Below are 10000 nucleotides of genomic sequence, written 5' to 3' on the forward strand. Positions count from 1 at the left end.
ACTTGTCATTTTGTAATAACAAAATCTATTTCTTACACAGGAACATTGTTATTAGAATCGTATTAATTCATTGTATCTGATCAAATATATTCCAGATAATTGTGCCCATACGAAGGCATATACATCTAAAGAATTTTGAGAACTAAATTACCGAATCTTTCATTTGGAATCAAATCCCAGGAAACATTAACAAGTGGAAGATTTTAATATGTGGAATCTTTATCATTGCATTTCGGTGGAAAAGTAAAACATCAAAATAAAGCTAGTCTTTATGACTGATAGAAACAGTGACGGGAAAATTCGGTGTGTTACTTGCCTCTTTATCAACACGTACTTTCATTTTGGTTTCTTTTTGTGATTTACAACAGAAAGCATCAGAGAACTTTTCACCATAGTCATTCACGAATTGCAAACTTATTGCAAAGGACTCCATGGGCCATGCCATAGATCTTCATTCATCTTGCGCTGATTCGGTGCTTAAAAGAAATATAATAATAATAATAATAATAATAATAATAATAATAATAATAATAATAATAATAATAATAATAATAATCGCAAGAATATTTTATTGATGCGTTATTAATGACAGGGAAGAATTTTAAATTGGACCTAAGTATGCTGGCTGAAAAAATGAATATAACGTCTGAATTCAACAAACTTGACAACACTAGAGCTTTAACCCCTGCTGGTTTTGCTAGGCTGTGTCGTTTTCATAATTCCAGGAGCGACAAGTGAAGATAATGGCTCTCTCCATAACGTTAACGACCATACCGGTTTTTACGATGACCCTTTAGCCAGTAACCTTTGTAAATTTTTTTTCGCTTCGATTTAGGGTTTCTTTTTATTAAAGTTAATTACTGTATTAGAAAATTTTTAGGAAAGAGCTGCAAGATCCTAATCAAATTAAGGCTTATCTATTAATTTTGAATTAAATACTAATTTTTTTAAACATTTTTCTTTGCTAATCTTTACATCGTTTTCTGCTAATTCCTAGTATACATGCAGACAGCTATGGAACCCTTTGGACAGGTGACAATATCGCACCTACAAAGAGAGAGAGAGAGAGAGAGAGAGAGAGAGAGAGAGAGAGAGAGAGAGAGAGAGAGAGAGAGAGAGAGAGAATACCTGGATGTTTTGTCTGTGACGTTTTTGCGGCAATTCGGCAGGTAAAGGAAGGGCCGAGCTCAAGGGGGACTTTAAAATGTATTGGTTCTTGTGAGAGCATTCACACAGAAGGCTCTAAGCTCTTGGAGTTTAGAGCTAAAGCCTTGAATTACTGATGTAAACTAAGATTACTAGCCAAACCTTGTTACTATTAAATGCTGGCTATTCATGGTATCTATCTATCTGTCTATCTATTTATCTATACATCCAACACATACAAACATACACACACACGCACACACACATATATATATATATATATATATATATATATATATATATATATATATATATATATATATATATATATATTTATATATAATCGGTTTTAACTCATAAGTCAAGAAATGTTTGCTGCCCAGGTGAACAACCCATGATTTCATGTCCTGAACCAATTCGCTACATTTATTTAGCATAGTTGTTTTAGTAATTATTTAGTAATCTCAGGAAAAACTGGAATTTCTTACCAGGCGAACGAACGACACAATTCCAAACAGGCGCTCAGCTTAATGTGACTATTTCATCCACTTGTTGTCTGACCTGGGAAACTGTGTTTCTTGAGGTTACTGGAGAAATGTTGTTCCTTTCTTTGTACATCATCGGTTTTGTCTTTTCTATGCTCTTGCGGCATGCGAAGATCTCTGTAAATATAGAAAATATTTTATATAAGGATAGCGTACTAATCTCTTATTTTCTATGACATAGTAATTGTGAATTATTTCTCTCTCTCTCTCTCTCTCTCTCTCATGTTTTTCTGTCTATGTTTCTTTCTCTGTCACTTCACAGCAATTAACAATTTGTTTGCTCTCAGTGCTGCTAGTATTTTTGACAATACCTTCAGAATATGGAAGTTTGACGGGAAGCAGAAAGAATCTTAAAATATTCATCGACACATTATTATTGCTGTGCCTGACTGACTTATTATGTAACTCTTGTTTATTCTTTTGCTTCGTTCTGATATATCTCTTATGATAAAACCTATTGCTTGAGGAGGAGACGATCATATTATGTTTTCAAAATTACTTGAGATGGTATTTATTTTTTAATAAGCACATGTCCATCAGAAGGTGTCTCTCAAAGCTAAACATTATATGATTTTCCAGAAGAAAGGTCATTTGTTAAGAGCTTGGGGCAGTACGTAATGTTCCTCTGTTTCAGTGATTTGTGGCGGGATGAGGACAGAAGTCTTCACACGATTTGGAAAACAATGTTCATACAATCTTTCTCTGCAGAAGGCAATGTCATTTGCTTCTTTTTCACAACCCTGGACGGAAATGATTTTTTATGTACATACTCACATCCACACACATACACATACACATATATAAATATACATATACATATACATATACATATACATATACATATATATATGTTAGATAATGAAATATGAATATATATATATATATATATATATATATATATATATATATATATATATATATATATATATATATATAATTATAAAACAAAAACTAGTATTAGGAGTAGAGGTCTTTCGAACATTTACCGAACACCCCTAACTCTCTCTCTCTCTCTCTCTCTCTCTCTCTCTCTCTCTCTCTCTCTCTCTCTCTCTCTCTCTCTCCCTTTAATCAGAGGTATGTGACTTAAACTCCCACGGTTAAACGAAGAAGAGGTAAAGGAAAATGAATTGACTTAGGTAATGAAATATAAATATGCCACTTCGATCTCACACTATAGGCTAAAAAATCATCTTTAAAAAAAACTTCCATTAGCTACGCTAATTTTTTTATGAAAACATTTTCCATTGCAATCCACCTTATAAAACTCCCAATGAGTATTTTATACCCTTGTAACCAATCAACGACATTTTCCGTTTAGGAAAAAACTAAGCATTTAAAAATGCCCGTTGAAATTGCGATGCCCGTATTTGAAATGGCTGGCGCTTAAGCGACGTTGCGTGAAAGATGAGATCTCGGGGAACTTGGCCTGTCGCTCAAGTTTCCTCCCGTCATTTGTCTTGCTGGAGCGTGACACGAAACTTCCTACTCGTCATTTTCATAAGACGTGGGTCAGGTGCCAAGTTGGAGCAGAAACAGAATCACCCGGCGTTCCTGAGAGCGCTATTTTTTAAGTTTCTAAACGAAACGAAATGAAAGTTAATTCAAGGATAAGTATAAGATTGTAAACAGAGAGAGAGAGAGAGAGAGAGAGAGAGAGAGAGAGAGAGAGAGAGAGAGATTGGAAATACTCTTGATTAGACAACAACAACAACAATATTTTAGGGCACAATGTTGACTCTCATTAAAGATAAACACAGCTTCAAGGAAAAGTATGAGATTGTAAACATAGAGAGAGAGAGAGAGAGAGAGAGAAATAATTTTGATAAGATAAAAAAGAAATATTTTTTGCTACAATGTTGACTCTTATTGAAGACAAACAAACCTGACTGTTTCTCATTATTAAATCAAATGCACCAACAACGCTGAATTACGATGGAAGGAATGACGCAGTCTCTTTAATTTCAAGTATTACTGAAAGATTCAATTTTCAAGCAGGACAAAAGTAATATACCACCATAAAACGTGCTTGGGAAAAAGCTATGCTCAAATACTTCCGTCTTTTATCGCTGAGAAATGGGACATGAAATGAAGGTCTTAAGGATATAAATGGATGGTTTGCTTCCTTAAGTGGCTGAGTTGAGGTTGCGTGAGGAGCCGAGTTATCTGGAGCCCTCGGGGCCTCAGGAATGTCAGGCTGAGGCAACGCGTCATTTTTCATGATGGCCACAGTTCAGGGGGGAGGGGGAGGAGGAGCCTCAACTCTTCTCTTATCAAGGTCGTAGGATGAAAATGCGTTATTCAGTAATGCGAGGATAGTTTCCTCACCTTAATGTCTGTAGCTATATAACAGTGCGTCCACAATGCAGTAAACATGTCATTAACATGTTAAGTTATCGAAAATATCACACCAGTTAAATACAAGTTCATGGCTTATTGATAGTCCTAACCAGTGCTTCATACGATTACCAAGCATTTGTCCAGAGTCATTCCCCACTTACGGTCGCTGAGTTCTTTTCAGTCTGTTTGTGATCTGTTTGTGATAAAGTTTCTGACGTGTGTACGAAATTTGTTATTGTAGTGTGTCGACAGTTGTTTGCACTGACTGTATGCACATCGTTTTATGAGCCTGTAATATTTGTTTCATTTAGATGAAATGATCACCGCCATTATACACAAACGTTGTCCATTCCCATTTCATTGACTAAATTCTTTTTATTAACGGTTTCAGAGACGTGAACATAATTTAATTAAGCTCTTCCGACCAAAATTTTTGACTGTGCTTCAAACTCACTTTGTTCCGAGAAGTTAACTTCATCTGTTGTTCTTTCTGACTTCGTTTAAAGGTTTTTGGAATCCTCTCCTAATCCACTTTCTGCTAACTCGTTTAGAATTTTACTTTCGATGCAGATTTTGTCAATATACAGTGCACCACTTCGTTTTTTCCACTGTTTCCTGTTATTCAGTACTTTCCTCTTCCATCTTTCATTTTATGGCCCTAAAGAAATTTCAGCTCTCTCTCTCTCTCTCTAGTTCCTCATTGGGCGAGTCGGTAGAGTTGTCGGCTAGCACTCGCTAGGCCAGAGTTTGAGTCTCCGGCCGGCCAATGAAGAATTAGAGGAATTTATTTCTGGTGACAGAAATTCATTTCTCGCTATAATGTGGTTCGGATTCCACAATAAGCTATAGGTCCCGTTGCTAAGTAACGAATTGGTTCTTAGCCACGTAAAATAAGTCTAATCCTTCGGGCCAGCCCTAGGAGAGCTGTTAATCAGCTCAGTGGTCTGGTTAAACTAAGCTATACTTAATTATTCAGCTTTCTTCTATCTCTTTATGTATAAAAAATCTCTCTCTCTCTCTCTCTCTCTCTCTCTCTCTCTCTCTCTCTCTCTCATAGCACTGTCTTACATTATTCAGCACATTCTTTTACCCATCTTTAATTAGTATTTATGTATAAAAAAATTCATCTCTCTCTCTCTCTCTCTCTCTCTCTCTCTCTCTCTCTCTCTCTCTCTCTCTCTCTCTCTCTGCACTGTATTCCATTTTTCAGAACCCATCTACCCAACTTTCATTTGTGTCTATGGATCCAAAGAATTTTTCTCTCTCTCTCTCTCTCTCTCTCTCTCTCTCTCTCTCTCTCTCTCTCTCTCTCTCTCTCTCTCTCTCTCTGTTATTGCATTTACCATGGTACTATACCATAAATATAGAGATCAAAAACATGAACTGTTTTCGTTAAAGTATAAAAAAAAATCACAATATAAGCATCGTATAAATGTGTCGATCGCACAAACTGTATACCAGAACCGAGAGGAATTAAGCCAATTATTTCAAACACAAAAGAATTTCAATATACATGCGTGTCCTACATTTCTGTTAGAGGCTTTGCCATCATTAAAGAGTTTCGGTAGTTTTATAAAAAAAAAAAGGGTTCATTATTTTTCTCATTTTTTTATGATTCGAAGAATTTACCTTCATTATACAGGATTTTCATCTTGTTAAAAGACAAAGACCAATTTATAGAATATAATCTTTAGAGATCAAAATATGATACTATTAACAGTCCTGAAATGTCCCATTAAAGAGGAGGACGTCAATAAACTATAAAAATTAGATGTAAGAGAAATATCTTCAATTTACTAAAAAACACTCATATTAATCGTTACAATATAAACCATTTTCAGTTCACATGAGTGCTTAATGTATGAGAATTACAGCTATTCTGTAACTTTTACCTTCGTCCTTTGATGGAAAAACATAGTAAACTTTATTATAATTACTGAAATGAAAAGTTGCACTGAATATGTAGCCACCAGTGAAAAGGAAAATATAAAAGCATGACGTCGACTCTACCCTACAGGGCTCATGGCTGATAAACGTAAATCTTACTGAATCGCCATTATGATTTATCAGTTAGAAAAGACCCTTTAAAAATCTGGGATCATCATTTTTCCTTTTTAATCTTTAACACATTTATAAAAAAAATCTTGTCCTACCATAAAGACCAATTGATAAATTTGTCTATTTTTATCAAATGCTGTTGCTAGTCACCTCTCGAAGGTCAATGAATGACTCTGTACTTTCATCACATGCTTGTAACACGTTCTTGGAATCTCTCTCTATAATGTTCATACCTACATACATACACACACACAAACACACATACACCAACACTGCCGCAAGCACACACAGACGAAGGTATGGCCTTCCTCCAACTTTTTTGGCTGATGTCATAATGTTTGGCTGAACTCTTTTTACAACCATGCCTAGTTATATTTCCTCATCTCGGTTGCACCATAGACAGCTTTTATTACTGAGAGTCCGAAGTCATTTATAAGACTGGCTTAGACTGACGAAGCATGCTGGCGGGGATGTCTCATCAAAGGAATGTTTTAATATCTTTATCAGAATGTGATATTCACGAATAATCAAATATTTTCGTTTGATATCTGGATTTCGTTTATAAAAAAAGCCATGTTTATAAATATATATATATATATATATATATATATATATATATATATATATATATATATATATATATATATATATATATATATATATATATATATATATATATATATATATATATATATATATATATATATATATATATATATATATATATATATATATATATATATATATATATATATATATATATATATAATGTCACGATGTGTATCAAGTACCTGGTTATTACACAACTAATCTCACAACTCAAAAATATATCTCACTTCAGCCAGATACCTGAACTCTCATAACAATAATAATTACGACTGAGTTCTCTAAAGGTAACAGTGATCCCTTAAGAAAAAACTATTTATCACTTGAAAAAATCACACTAAGTTTATCAGAATATGTGTGAGGTATCAAAAATTAAACTAGAAATATTCTAGAGTAAAAGGGCATCACTCCATCAAACAACTCTAACTGTTTCCATGGTCTTAATTCACTTTAGCAAAACTAAAAGAACAAAACATGTTTATCACTTTGCCTTATGCACACACATAAATCCTATTCACTGGCGCTCAATAAATGAAACACTGTTTTTCTAAAAAAATATTAAATACAAAAATTTATTTTTAAATTCAAAGTTTATAATTAGAATTCACAATCTGAAAAATTTATTATTACTTGAAAATAACACAACACTTAATTCTTGAATTAAATTATGAAACAAAACTAATTCACAAAAACTTTATCAGGAATTTAAATTAATCAAGCAAAATTTAAATTATTAAGAATTACTCAGGATTTGAAAAGAAAATCTTAATAAATGAAATATTAAATCAAGTATGTAATGTTAAATTACCTAGAAATATTTAAAGTGCTATGTAAATAAATGTTACATCACAAACATAAAAAATGTGAAAATATGAAGAGACTGCAATCAGAGAAAACACACAAAAATACACATAAGATTAATCAATAATAATTTCACTTAGGGAAAATTTCCTAACTTATTATACCATGGTATTAATAAGTAAAATTCACGTTACCTTACACAAACTTGTGAAAACCTCTTTAAAATCACTTGCTGCAGCTGCTTTACCACAAAACACACTTTTTTACCAGGCACCGTTACAAATTAAATAACTTTACTAAATTCAGATCTCAAAAGTTGATGCTAATACGTGACCACAAAACACTACGTTAAAAGTAATCTCTTTTTAAGAACGGGAGAGAGAGAGGGAACCAAACTAACTGGTCTCGGAAATCAGAACGAAACAGATTTTAGAATTCCAGTAACACGTGAAACAATTACATGATATCATTAAAGCATTTTGGGTGCAAGATACAAAAAAGTTGAAGCAGCATGGAGGTGGCGTCATTAAAGCATTTTGGGTGCGAGATACCATGGAGAAATTTCTAGGAGGAAAATGACGTCATCCCAACAAAACGTTTTGAATGCAATCTCACAAAACATGGTGTAACTGATCAAGACATGTATTCTTTCTTTCAAAGTGGTGTACGTGACTCGAACAATGCATGTAACAACATGAAATCACTTGTCTTGTGCTCGTACGGGACGAATCGGCATTTGTTATTCCAACCTGTCATCACGTTAACCCAAAACAAAGCATTCTCTCTTATCTCAACTGATGACAATTGAAATGAAACAAGTCTTTGCTGAACACACACGTGTTCATATACTACGCTTTTATCAAGAAAGATATTATTTATTCTAAACTTGTATTATCAATTCTAAATTATGCTATCAAGTTATTTGATTATTAGTTCTTTTGAGTTCTGATGCCAAACTAAATGACACTTCAACAACCATTATCATTACTCATAACACATGATAAAAAAAAGTAAATATGTCAGAATTATAGGATATATGTATTACAAGGCAACATCATGAATATATATATATATATATATATATATATATATATATATATATATATATATATATATATATATATATATATATATATATATATATATATATATTATATATATATATATATATATATATATATATATATATATATATATATATATATATATATATATATATATATATATATATATATATATATATATATATATATATATATATATATATATATATATATATATATATATATATATAACCCATATATATATATATATATATATATATATATATATATATATATATATATATATATATATATATATATATATATATATATATATATATATATATATATATATATATATATATAATATATATATATATATATAAATATATATTATATATATTATATATAATATATATATATATATATATATATATATATATATATAAATATATATATATATATATATAAATATCATGTTTATATATATATATACACATATATATATTTCTTTTTAAAATTCTTGATATGATTATATATATATAATCTTCATACCTTTTCATATATAATCCTTTGGATAAAATATAAATATAGGTAAACATATATATAAATTGCAGGCTAATTTCATATATGTAAATGCTAATTTATTCATCTGATATATATATATATATTCAACTGTTGTTTGTTATTATATATATATATATATATCCCATAACAGTCAGTAATTTTCTTATCAAATATATATATATGCCAATTCTTGATAAAGTTATATATATTATATTAAACATCACCGTGATTCATATAAAGCTATAAAATTGGATATATATATATATATATATATAGTAAAATGTATATATATATGCATGGTAATATAATTTATTATTGTATATGCTGCATCCCATGGGATATTAATTGACGATATATACTTTATTTATCATTATAAAGATAATAACGCCAATATTTATCCATTAATCAACATTTATCAACTATTTTATATATTAAAGTAAATAAATACCATATAGATAATATATATATATATATATATATATATATATATATTTATATATATATCATATACAATATCTGCATCTATATGTATATTGCTATATAAATAATAAATACTCTATATATATATATATGTATTTATATATGTATATAAACATACGTCGATAACTAAGATAATATATCTATTGGGTTTCCCATTTATCGCTACCATTTTATTTCCAAAATTCAGTTCGGACTTTGCACCAGAGTGATTAAATATCTAAATTAAACACCGGATCTCTGATACAGTTTAAACATCCTGGACTCTGAATCATCAGCCTTTTCATTACAATCCTTTGGATAAATAAAGTATTGTTAGGTAAAAACCTACTCAAAATTACGGGCTAATTTCAATATGTAAATGCTAATTTATTCATCTGATGGACTGAAGTTATAGTTATGTCCTGAAATAAAGTG

At 30.7% G+C, this 10000-nt stretch overlaps 1 long non-coding RNA gene across 1 annotated transcript in view; it reads right to left on the minus strand.

Moving 5' to 3' along the window:
• The window catches only part of LOC136851207 (uncharacterized), a 335588-nt gene that overhangs the window by 143439 nt on the left and 182149 nt on the right, over positions 1–10000 (minus strand). Inside the window, exon 2 of the long non-coding RNA XR_010856809.1 lies at positions 1635–1808. This is a non-coding gene — a long non-coding RNA (uncharacterized lncRNA). The remainder of the gene's footprint in view (positions 1–1634; positions 1809–10000) is intronic.

The sequence above is a fragment of the Macrobrachium rosenbergii genome, chromosome 23, assembly GCF_040412425.1.
Source record: "Macrobrachium rosenbergii isolate ZJJX-2024 chromosome 23, ASM4041242v1, whole genome shotgun sequence".
In the NCBI taxonomy this organism is placed as follows: Eukaryota; Metazoa; Arthropoda; class Malacostraca; order Decapoda; family Palaemonidae; genus Macrobrachium; species Macrobrachium rosenbergii.